This window comes from Leopardus geoffroyi, chromosome C3 (genome assembly GCF_018350155.1).
Source record: "Leopardus geoffroyi isolate Oge1 chromosome C3, O.geoffroyi_Oge1_pat1.0, whole genome shotgun sequence".
NCBI lineage: Eukaryota > Metazoa > Chordata > Mammalia > Carnivora > Felidae > Leopardus > Leopardus geoffroyi.
In genome coordinates, this window is record NC_059338.1 from 62,854,713 (window position 1) to 62,867,404 (window position 12,692).

General features: G+C 37.7%; 1 protein-coding gene across 24 annotated transcripts in view; it reads right to left on the bottom strand.

The window, feature by feature from the left end:
* Positions 1–12,692, bottom strand: part of CEP170 (centrosomal protein 170) — a 127,536-nt gene that overhangs the window by 98,808 nt on the left and 16,036 nt on the right. Inside the window, exon 1 of one of the 24 annotated variants that reach the window (XM_045453124.1) lies at positions 2,261–2,271. The exons of the other annotated variants lie outside the window; for them this stretch is intronic. The gene's annotated coding sequence lies outside the window, so the exon portion shown is untranslated. Of the gene's footprint in view, positions 1–2,260; positions 2,272–12,692 lie in introns of those variants that run through there. 24 annotated transcript variants of the gene reach the window in all.

The following is a 12,692-nucleotide window of genomic DNA, read 5'->3' on the forward strand; positions in this document are numbered from 1 at the left end:
TTTCTGCCAAATAATACCCTGAAGTCATAACTTATGACTGGAACAATATCAACCAACCAATCCACATTTATGGAGTATATTCTACGTCAACATCCTAAAAGTATTCCCTTAAAGGAATATTTTAGAATAAAAATTAGGACAACATAATGTGGCTTATGGCTTACTCATAAAATTAAAAATGCTATAGTCTTTATTTCATACATATTTCAATTTCAGATAAGTAAATTTAATAGATCAATGATTAAAATTCTTACAACACTTTCTCAAAGCATGAACAGTTTTCATTGGGATCAAAAGTCTGAATAGTATACAGGATTGCTGACTTTTTTAAAAAAAGTTTTTATGTTTGTTTATTTTTGTGAGAGAGAGAGGAGGACAGAGCACAGCAGGGGAAGGGCGGAGAGAGTGGGAGACACAGATTCCGAAGCAGGCTCCAGGCTCTGAGCTGTCAGCAGAGCCTGACATGGGTCTTGAGCTCCTAAGGTAGGAGATCATGACCTGAGCCAAAGTTGGATGCTTAACTGAACCGACTGAACCATCCAGGCGCCCCAATCACTGACTGTTTTGAAGACTGGAGCCCCAGGCCCTCTTACACAAATTCTACCACAAACTATAACCTTTGTCCTGTGACTCTGCAATTCTTCCAATGAGAGGTGGGTATAATTTCCCACAGCATAATTCTGGGTTCTGACTCATGACTTGTTTGGGCCAATAGGATGGTTAGTAGATCTGAGGCAAGTAGAGGCTCAAATGTGCTTGGTCAGTTGGCTTGCTCTCCTGAATCTCTGCAATCACTAAAAAACCAACATGCCCTGGCTGGCCTACTGGTTCAAAATGAATGAGAAACATGTGGAACAGACATGGGCCTCATGTACAACTTGAAGTCAGGCGCTCATATATCATCCAATCTTCAGCTGAACAACAGTACGTGAGCAAAAAATAAAAATGATTGTTGTTTGAAGCCACTGAGAAATGTGGGCTGACTTGTTTCACCAATGAGTATAATGCACACTGAGTATAATTCACTAAAATACAGTATCTTTTAGTAAGTACATTCACAGTCTAATGCACTCACTTGAATAGTTTTTGAATTAATATACCAATGAGGTTTTTGTTTTAGTTGTCTCTTTATTCCCAATTTACTCTTTTCTTGATGATAATATTTATTTGTGTAATGAAACATAAGGCTGCTATATATTACAGAACTAAAAATTATAGGTAAAGCTCTTAGCTTATTGTAACAAAGACCCCAACAACTGGAAAATCGTACAATGGAAGAAAATGCAATCTCACTTTTTGGAGGGGGGTGGGGAGCCAACATCATTAGTTTACTATTTTCCTCTCTGGAACAGTTCAGATTCTAATAGAAGAATCCTGCAATATTCCCCAATAAACACACTGTAAACAGTAAACACCCTGCTGATTTTGTAGGAACTAAACAAAATGGTTTAGGTGGTTTCACTGTTCAATCTGCAGTTTCTATGTATTCGTCTCCTTGGTTAAGCATAGCACTTCTACCTTGGTAAGAAATTCTATAAAGGCTACTTAGGAATACCACAAAAAATGGAGGAATAGGAAGCTCCACGAATCCATTCCTCCACCTAAACAACTATTGAACTCCTAAGAACCATCTGAAGTAACTCTTTTGGGGCTCTGATGTCTAGCTTGAAGAGGCTGCTAAACTTCAGTATTTCGCATGGTAGCAGGTGCCATCCCATTTCCCATTCCAAAAGCTGCAAGAAGTCACCTGTGGACAGCCTCTTGCATTTCTGGTGTGGCTCACTGGAACCAGGATACATAATAAAGACTTTGTCATCCAAACATTGGATTGTGTGCTCTGGTTGCTGATTGCTGCTTTTTATCACTTAGCCTTTGTGCTGGCCATCACTGCTGCTTCAACTCTTATGAGCTGAAGCATCTTTCAAGGAAATAGCCAGTGTGTGCATGCTGCTTCGTTTTCATTCCCCTTTTGGGAGCCAGGTATTTCAGGAAATCCTTATCAGGTCACTGGATGACCACAGAGATGACAGAACATAACTTTAGTGACCACACACAACAAGGAATACACAAAAGTTTGGAAAAGTAACAGTTGGCTTCAGCCCTCAACAAGAAAGATTCAGCAATCTCAAAGGAGTGTGATAACTAAATTGCCACATTTACCACAATATAATACTTCAACTGTCCAGTTCAGTTTTCAAATTATACATACAGAGCAGCAACAGGAAAGCTTACTTGCCGGGGGTTAAAAATGGACAGAAACCACCCCTGAGAAGCCCGGATGTTCTAATTATTAGTCAAAAATATTAAATCAACAGTCTCAAATGTATAACATAACAAAGAACTAAGAAATCTTAAAATGACCTATAAGAAAACCAAGACCATAACAGACAAATGACAGAAAATGAAAAAAGTCACTAGAGAAGTTTGACAGATTTGAGCAGAAAGAAGAAATATGATCAGCAAATCTGAAGATAAGACAATGTGAAGTACCCAGTGTGAGAATTAGAAAGGAAAAAATGAAGTAATAACATAAACAGAGCCTGAAGGATCTGTAGGGTATCATCAAATATACCAACATATACATTACAGAAGTCCCAGAAAAGGAGTCCCAAAAAAGGGGAAGAAATAGGGGCAAAAAACTTCCTAAGCCTGAGGAAAGATACAGAACTACACATCCAAGAAGCTCAACAAACTCCAACGAGGATAAACTCACACAGGTCCACACTCAGTTATATTATACTCAAACTGTCAAAACTGAAAGAAAAAGACAATTTTGAAAACATCAAAAAAAAGACACTTGTCATGTACAATGAATCCCTAATAAGATTAAGAGCTGATTTCTCATAAGCCGTGGAGGCGAGAAAGCAGTGGGATGGTGTTATTTGTAAAGTCTGGAGGGAAAAGACTGTCAACAAAGAATTCTGTATCTGGTAAAACTATCTTTTAAGAATGAAATCACAATTAAGATATTTCCAGTTAAAAAAAAAGCTGATGGAGTTCATTACTAGTAGACTGGCCTACAAAAAATGCAAAAGAGAGACAGGCTAAAACAAAAAGACATTAGACAGTAACTAGAAACCCTAAGAAAAATCAACAGTAACACAGGTAAAATAACTACACAAGTAAGTATAAATCCAGGATGACCATACTTTTGATATGATTTGTAACTTTTCTCTTTTTCCAATATGATTTAACAGATACATAAAACAATAATTATAAAGCTATGTCAACAGGAATACAATATATAAAAAATTTAATCTGTTACAATTATAAAATAAAAGGGGAGAGATGGAGATGTATAGAAGCAAAGTGTGGTATACTCTTGAGATTAAGGTGGTATCGTTGAGATTAGGTTATTACAAATTTAAGGTACTGTTTGTAATCCTCAAGGTAACCACTAAGAAAATAAGTAAATAAACATATAGGAAAGGAAAGAAGGGAATCAAAATGGCATGTTAGCAAAAAATCAACTAAAGCAGGCAGGGTGACAAAAAGCAGGCAGGGTGGTGAAATCGAGAAACAACAAAAATAGAGAATACAAAACATAGAGAATACAAAAAATAATCAGGTGAGTGACGAGGTAAATCCTTCAGAAATCACATAAAATGTAAATGTTCTGGGGTGTGTGGGTGGATCAGTTGGTTGAGTGTCCAACTCTTTATTTCAGCTCAGGTCTTTATCTCAGGGTCATGAGTTCAAGCCCCACACTGGGCTCCATGCTGGTCATGAAGTCTACTTAAAAAAAAAAAAAAAGTAAATGTATTAAATTCTCCTATTAAAAGGAAGAAAAAGACAGATCAGCTAAATAACAGGATCTGTCTATATAATGTCCACAAAAGGTTCTGTACATACAAGGACACAAAAAGTTTAAATGGATGAAAAAAGATATTCCATGCAATTCGTAATACCCTCCCAAACGTGTAAGTGGCTATATTAGCATCAGAAAAAAAATACACTTTAAAACAAAAAAGATTACAAGAGACAAAGGAGGACATTACATAATTACAAGAACTTAAATAAAGCAAGACATATAAATGTAAACATATATGCACTTAACAACAGAGCTCCAAAAGATATGAAGCAAAAATAAACAGAATTAAAAGAAAAAAAATAGACAGCTGAACAATAATAGTCAGAAACTTCAATACCCCACTTTCATCAATAAAACAAAAACAAGTAGATAGAAGCTCAATAAATAGAAGACTTGACAAGACCATCAACCAATTTGACCTAACAGACATACACGCAATGCTCAATTCAATCCCAGCAGAATCACATCCCTTTCAAGTGCACAAAGCACACTCTCCAGGAGAGTCCATTATGTTAGGCCTAAAGCAAAACTTAAACATATTTTAAAAGAATGAAATCTTTAAAACAACTTTTCCAATCACAATGGAAGGAAATTAAAATCAGTAACAGAAGGAAAGGAATATTCTCAATAGGTAGAAATTAAACAACACACTCTTAGACAACTGGTAAAAGGAGTAATCATGAGAGAATGGAAAAACACACTGAGACAAGTAAAGACAAGAACACAACAGGAGTTCCTGGGTGGCTTGGTCAGTTAAGCGTCTGACTTCGGCTCAGGTCATGATCTCGTGGTTCGTGAGTTCGAGCCCTGAGGCCTGCATCAGGCTCAGTGATGACAGCTCAGAGCCTGGAGCCTACTTCACATTCTGTGTGTCCCTCTCTCTCTGGCCCTCCCCACTTCACACTCCGTCTCTTTCCTCTTCAAAAATAAATAAACATAAGAAAATTAAAAAAAAAAAAGACAACACAACATACTAAAACTTACTAGACAGAGCAAAAGCAGTGCTAAGAGGGAAATTTGCAGCTGTGAATGCATACATTAAAAAAGAAATATCTCCAACTAATAACCTGTTAAACTGTTAATAACCTGTTATTCTTAATACCTTAAGGAATGAGAAAAGAGCAAACTAAACACAAGCTAGCTGAAGGAAGAAAATAATAAAAAATAAAGATAAGTAATAGTATAAAGAACAACAGAAAAGTCAGTAAGAACAAAAGCTGTTTCTTTGAAAGAGCAACAAATGAAAAGTCTGGCTAGAGAGAAGACTCAAATCACTAAAATGAGAAGTAAAAATGGTGACATTACTGATTTTAGAGAAACAAAAAAGGACTGTAAGAGAATATTATAAAGCACTGTAAGCTAAAAAAAACCTGGATAACCTAAACAAAATGGACAAATTCTTGGAAACATACCACCAAACCAGATTGAGTCATGAAGGCACAGAAAAATGGAATAGATTTATTGTAAGGAGAATGAATCAGTAATTAAAACATTCCAACAAAAAACAGTCAAGGACCAGATGTCTTCACTGGTGAATTCTACCTAACATTTAAAATGGAATTAACATCAATCCTTTTCAAACTCTTCCAAAACACTGAAAAGGAGGGAAGATGTCCTAATTCATTCTATGAAATCAGCATTACCTGATACCAAAGATAAATATAAAAATTACAAGAGAATTACAGACCACTATCTAATATTGATACAATACTCTTTAACAAAATACTACCAAACTCAATTCAGTAGCACGTTAAAAGGACTACACACCACAGCAATGTGGAAGTTGTTCCTGAATTAAAAGGATGGCTCAACATAGGAAAACCCATCAATGTGATAGACCATATTAGTAGGATAAGGGAAAAAAACCTCACATGATCATCTCAATTGATGCACAAAGAAGCATTTGACAAAATTCAAAACTTTTCTGATTAAAAAAAAAAAAACACTCAAACTAGGCAAAAAAAGGAGCATGATAAAGGCCAAATATGAGAATCCCAGGGCTAACATCAGACTCAATAATCAACGACTGAAACCTGCACCCCTAAAACTGGAAACAAGGGGCACCTGGGTGGCTCAGTCAGTTGAGCATCTGACTGCAGCTCAGGTCATTATCTCACAGCTGATGAGTTCAAGCCCTGCGTCAGGCTCTGTGCTGACCGCTTACAGCCTGGAGTCTGGTTCGGATTCTGTGTCTCCCTCTCTCTCTGCCCCTCCCCTGCTCGTGCTCTGCCTCTGTCTCTCTCAAAAAAAAAAAAAAAATTAAAAAAATTAAAAAAATTTGGAAACAAGACAAGAATGAGTGCTTTCATCATTTCTATTTAATATGGTACTGGAAATCCTAGCCATAGTAATTAGGTATGAAGAGAAATTAAAGGCATCAAAATTGGAATGGAAGAAGTGAAATCATCTTTATCCAAAGATGACATGATTTTATATGTAAAAAACTTAAGATTATTACCCCTCTCCAAAAAAAGGTCCAACAGGGGTGCCTGGGTGGCGCAGTCGGTTAAGCGTCCGACTTCAGCCAGGTCACGATCTCGCGGTCCGTGAGTTCGAGCCCCGCGTCGGGCTCTGGGCTGATGGCTCAGAGCCTGGGGCCTGTTTCCGATTCTGTGCCTCCCTTTCTCTCTGCCCCTCCCCCGTTCATGCTCTATCTCTCTCTCTGTCCCAAAAATAAATAAATGTTAAAAACAAAACAAAACAAAACAAAAAAAGGTCCAACAACTGTTTACGGCAAGAAATGAATCAGAAAAGTTGCAGGATCTAAACCCAGTCAAATGCACTTCTACTTACTACCAATGAACAATATGAAAAAGAAATTTTTTTAAAAGTCCATTTATAACAGCATCAATAATAACAAAATACTTTGGATTAAAAATAACCAAGATGGCTCAGGACTTGTACACTGAAAAATGTAAAACACTGATGGAAGAAACTTTTGAAGACCTAAATAAATGGAGAAACACTGTCTTCATGAACTTGAAGATGTAACATTGTTAAGATGACAAGACCACCCAATGCCAAGTACAGCTTTGATGCAATCCTTATGGAAATACCAACATTATTTGAAGAAATAGAGAAATCCATCCTAAAATTCATGTGAAATTTCAAGGGACTGTGACCAACCAAAACAACCTTGAAGAAGAAAAGCAAAGTTGAAATGTTCCCATTTCCTGATTTCAGAACTTCCTACAAAGCTACAGTAATTAAAACACTGTCATAAAGACAGATATATACACCAATGAAACACAAGAGAGAGCCCAGAAATAAACTGTCACATAGATGGACTATTGATTTTTGAAAAGGGTGTGAATACCACTTACTGGGGAAGGCAGTCTTTGCAACAAACAGTGCTGGGAAAACTAGACATTCACATGCAAAAGAATGAGGTTGGCTACTTACCTAACCATCTGTGAAATTAACTCAAAATGGATCACAGATCTAAACCTATACAAAATTCTAACAAGAAAAAAAAAATGGGAGGAAATTTGCACAACCCTTGCACTTGGTAATGGTATCTTAAAGATGACACCAGATCACAGGCAACGAAAGAAAAAAAGAGATAAATCAAACGTTATAACAATTCAAAGCTTTTGTGTATCAAAGGACCCTATCAAAACAGTGAAAAGAAGGGAAGAAAATGTATGCGAATTATTTATCTGATAAGGGATTAATATCCAGACTACTAACATTAGAAATGCAGATCAAAACCACAATAACATACCACTTCACGCTCATTAGAATGTGTGTGATCCATTATTATAAAAAATGAAAATAACAAGTGTTGACAAGGGTATGGAGAAACTTGAACACTTGTGCACTGCTGGTGGGGTTGTAACAAGGTGTAGCTGCTGTGGTTTTTCAAAAAGCTGAACATCCAGGGGCGCCTGGGTGGCTCAGTCGGTTGAGCAGCCGACTTCGGCTCAGGTCATGATCTCGCGGTCCGTGAGTTCGAGCCCCGCGTCGGGCTCTGTGCTGATAGCTCAGAGCCTGGAGCCTGTTTCAGATTCTGTGTCTCCCTCTCTCTGACCCTCCCCCGTTCATGCTCTGCCTCTCTCTGTCTCAAAAATAAATAAACATTAAAAAAAAAATTTAAAAAAAAAAAAAAAAGCTGAACATCCAGCAGTTCCACTCCTGGGTGTTTAGTTCTCAAAAGAACTAAAAAGTATGGAGTAACAGATACTTGTACACCAATGTTCACTGCAGCATTATTCACAGTAGGTAACAAGTGTAAACAACCTAACTGTCCATCAGCAATGAGTAAACGAAATATGATCTGTACATTCAATGATTATTGCATCATAAAAAGAAATGAAATTCTAACACATGTTACAACATGAAAGAACTCTGAACACATTATGCTACGTGAAATAAGCCAGACCCAAAAGGGCAAATATTGTATGATCCACTTTTATGAGGTACCTAAAACGGACAAATTCATTCGGACAGTAAAGAGAATGGAGGCTACAAGAGGCTGGGAAGAAAGAGAGTTACTGTTTAACAGGCAGAGAGTTTTTGTTTAGTATGGTGATGAAAATGTTCTAGAAATAGTGGTATCAGTTACACATTGTGAACGCACATACATAATACACATTTTATACATAATACACATTGTGCAATTAATGTCACTGAATGGTGCACCTAAAAAATGATATATTTTACATTATGTATGTTTTACCACAATTAAAAAAAATGTAATTGGAAAAAAAGCCACTCAAGCCCTCTCTCTGCTTTGATTACTCTGTTTTTAAATTGGAGACCTAGTGAAGGCTTATTTGTTTAGTTTTCTATTTCTTTTTGCCTACTATTTCTTTTAGCACTACTATTTGCTATCTTGTATAATACAAGAATTTAACTTAATGAGAAATATTAAAGCCTACAAGACTGGCCTCTAAAGCTACTAGTAATGTTTCAGGGATTAGACCATATGGTGTATGCTGACCCATTAACCATGAAACATATAATTAACATAGATAGGTATGGCTTAGGTTTAGATTAAAAAGCTAAACAAATTCAAGGTCCGAGGAGTTTTATACATAATTATGAAAAATCAACAAAACACTAAATACGTATGTATATTCTGGATATGAGAAACAGGTAAGAGATTTAATTACAAGCAGTAAAAATTCCAGGAAATTTCACTTAAGAATTATAAACATGAAAGCCTATTAATGAGGGGCGCCTGGGTGGCTCAGTCAGTTAAGCGTCCGACTTCAGCTCAGGTCACGATCTCATGTTCCGTGAGTTCGAGCCCCGCGTCGGGCTCTGGGCTGATGGCTCAGAGCCTGGAGCCTGCTTCCGGTTCTGTGTCTCCCTCTCTCTCTCTGCCCCTCCCCCGTTCATGCTCTGTCTCTCTCTGTCCCAAAAATAAATAAACATTGAAAAAAAAAATTAAAAAAATAAAAAAATAAAAATAATTTTGAGACAGAGAGAGACAGAGCATGAACGGGGGAGGGGCAGAGAGAGAGGGAGACACAGAACCGGAAGCAGGCTCCAGGCTCTGAGCCATCAGCCCAGAGCCCGACGCGGGGCTCGAACTCACGGAACATGAGATCGTGACCTGAGCTGAAGTCGGACGCTTAACTGACTGAGCCACCCAGGCGCCCCTCTGTCTCAAAATTAAATAAACGTTAAAAAAATTTTTTTAAAAAGAAAGCCTATTAATGAAAAATAGATACAATCTGCTTCATTTAAAATGATTAACAAAATGAAAAGGCAACTCAAATCTCTTCCATCACCCTTACCAGCAATCCTCAAGGACTTTTCTAACACTGTAACAATTATCAAAGCCTAGAGCCTTAGAAATGCAAACTAGACATGATACAAAGTTACATTAGTCTCTATCTTCTGTGCTTAATTGTAGCATTCAAGAAATCTCAGTGTGTGACAATGTACAAAGTAGATGCCTTTCTGTAAGCCTATTCCCATGGCAGAGTAAGCCATTCTTTCCTCTGTAGCCCTACAATACTTTTCAAACATCTCTTATGCTGTTATTTAAACTATAATTTATAGCATTAATGATACTGTACTATGATATGATAATGTCTCTAGTAGATTATCTCTTGAAAACAAGAAAAATCTATCTTTTTCCATCACCAGTTCCTTCAGTAAATATTTATTGAGAAACATGTGAAATCCGGGCACTTTGGGCATTTAGGGTGCACAAAGACAAAACAAAAACGGTAGCATTCCACAAGGAACTCAGTCCCCGGGGAATGCTGGTTAGTAGATACCATGAGAGAGATAAGTCTAAAGTAATGCTTGAGCAAACAGGAGGAGGTTGTCATTACCCTGGACGGGGATGGTGACATTCGGCGTGGTATTCTTCCAAGTCAGTGCAGAGCTGAACTACAGTCATGTTTCTTTACCTCTGTATCCCCAGAGCCCGGCCCACTGTTTCACCTCTAGTGAGTGTCTGACAAGCTATTTAAAAAAATTTTTTTCTTTTATGTTTATTCATTTCTGAAAGAGAGAGAGACAGAGCACAAGCAGGGGTGGGGCAGAGAGAGAGAGGGACACAGAATCTGAAGCAGGCTCCAGGCTCCGAGCTGTCAGCACAGAGCCCGACGTGGGGCTCGAAACCACGGACCACGAGATCATGATCTGAGCTGAAGTCAGATGCTTAACCGACTGAGCCACCCAGGCGCCCCTGACAAGCTATTTTTAATGAGTGAATGAGTAGTTCTGAAGCTGTGGCAAATCTTCTTGAGGTGGTAACATGGAAATGTCCAGGGACAGAAGGTGAGAAATTAATCATTTAACCATTAGTACAATCAAAGTCATGAAACCATAGTTTCCGCCCCTGCCTTCAGGTGCCTCCTGCATACTCTTCATCTCCTTGTCACACAGGTTTCTTTCCAGCAGCAACTGGACAAAAGCTTAAAGCCCTGATCTTTGGAGGTCAGAATCACAGTCTGGTTTCCATGATCCTGATAGCTATTACTGGCTTTAAAAATGGACTCTCCTGTTAGATTCTAGCTCATTTCAGAAACAAATGTACTAAAAATCTAGTATTTAAGGTTTAAATTAAAAAAAAAAACTGCAGATGTTCAGAACACACAGCTTCAACTACATGTCTAAGTTCCAACCTTCCAGATATTTTACTGCTTTTGTTTATTTATATTGAAACATGTTGCTTCCAGTCACTTAAAACTGAGGACTAATGGCAGAAATCCGAGTGGTATTAATTACTGGAATTCTGTGAGACAGACAACACTGTACTGGATATGTAATAACACTACAACAGAACTATGAAATAACACAGAACATAACCCATGGCAAAGAGCAGTTTAACTCAGATGACTGAAAAGCTATTCTATAAATGATCATCAGTGTATGTAATTATTGGAGCTAAAACACATGCTAAGGGCAGTCTATCCTTATGCTTCTGGCAATCGGCTCGCTGATTCATCACCAGATGGCTTTAGAGTATGAACTTCCTCCTACCCCACAAGTCCTGCTATTGCAGAGTAAGAAATAATTGGGGTAGCATTAAGACTATTGGGGAGCCTGGGTGGCTCAGTCGGCTGAGCATCCAACTTCAGCTCAGGTCATGATCTCACAGCTTGTGAGTTCCAGCCCCATGTCAGGCTCTGTGCTGTGACAGCTCAGAGCCTGGAGCCTGCTTCGGATTCTGTGTCTCCTTGTCTCTCTGCCCCTCCCCCACTTGTGCTCTGTCTCTCAAAAATAAATAAATGGAAAAAAAAAAAAAACTATTAATCTACACAGCTAAAAATGCTTTCCTCCAATGCATCCAATTCTTATTTCAATAAAATATTATCTACTGATGAATCCAAGTGACAACTTTTCTTCTGGTATCAGGAGGCATCAAAGGGTGACAAAGATCTTCATGGGCCTGGCCCAGTTTCGTTCAAGCTCTGTTTCCTGAATGAATATATAACAGGGAGAAAGAAAATAGGATTTTCATAACAAAATAAGTGAAAACTTAAAGGGAAAGAAAGCAATAAATTTCACTTCCTGAAATTGTCATTTAAACCAGCAGTAAAACTAAGGTATTTACCCAAAGGATACAAAGGTATTGATTTGAAGGGATATATAAGTGCACCTTGATGTTTATAGCAGCACTGGCAACAATAGTCAAATTATGGAAAAGAGCCCAAATGTCCATCGACTGATACCTGGATAAAGATCTGTATGTATACACACAATGGAATATTACTTAGCCATAGAAAAGAATGAAATCTTGACATTTGCAATGATGTGCACAGAGCTGGTGAGTAGTATGCGAAGTGAAAGAAGTCAGAAAAAGATAAATACCATATGATTTCACTCGTAAGTGGAATTTAAGGTACAAAACAGATGAACATAGAGGGGGAAAAAAAGAGAGGGGCAAACTAGGAAAAAGACTCTTAACGATAGAGAACTGAGGGATGCTGGAGGGAGGTGAGTAGGGAATGGGTTAGATGGGTGATGGGTATGAGGGAGGACACTTGTGATGAGCACTGAGTATTGTATGTATCACTAAATTCCACACCTGAAACTAACATTACACTGTGTGTTAACTAAATGGAATTACAAAAAAAAATAAGCAGTAAAGTGAACTAAGCTGCTGCATTAACTGCCATACAGGCTTTTAGAAAAAAATTTTTTTTTAATTAAGATTTTATTTGTTTAAAGCAGTTAAAGGTTCACAGCAAAATTCAGGGAGAAGGTACAGAGATGTCCCAGTACCCCCAGCCCTTACACATGCAAAGCCTCCCCCATCATCGATATCCTTCACCACAGTGATTATTTTTTACAACTGATGAACTTACACTGACACATCATTATCATCCAAAGTCCACAGTTTACACTACAGTTCACTCTTGGTGTTGTTCATTTTATGGAACTAGACAAATGTTTGATGACATAGCGATGGACA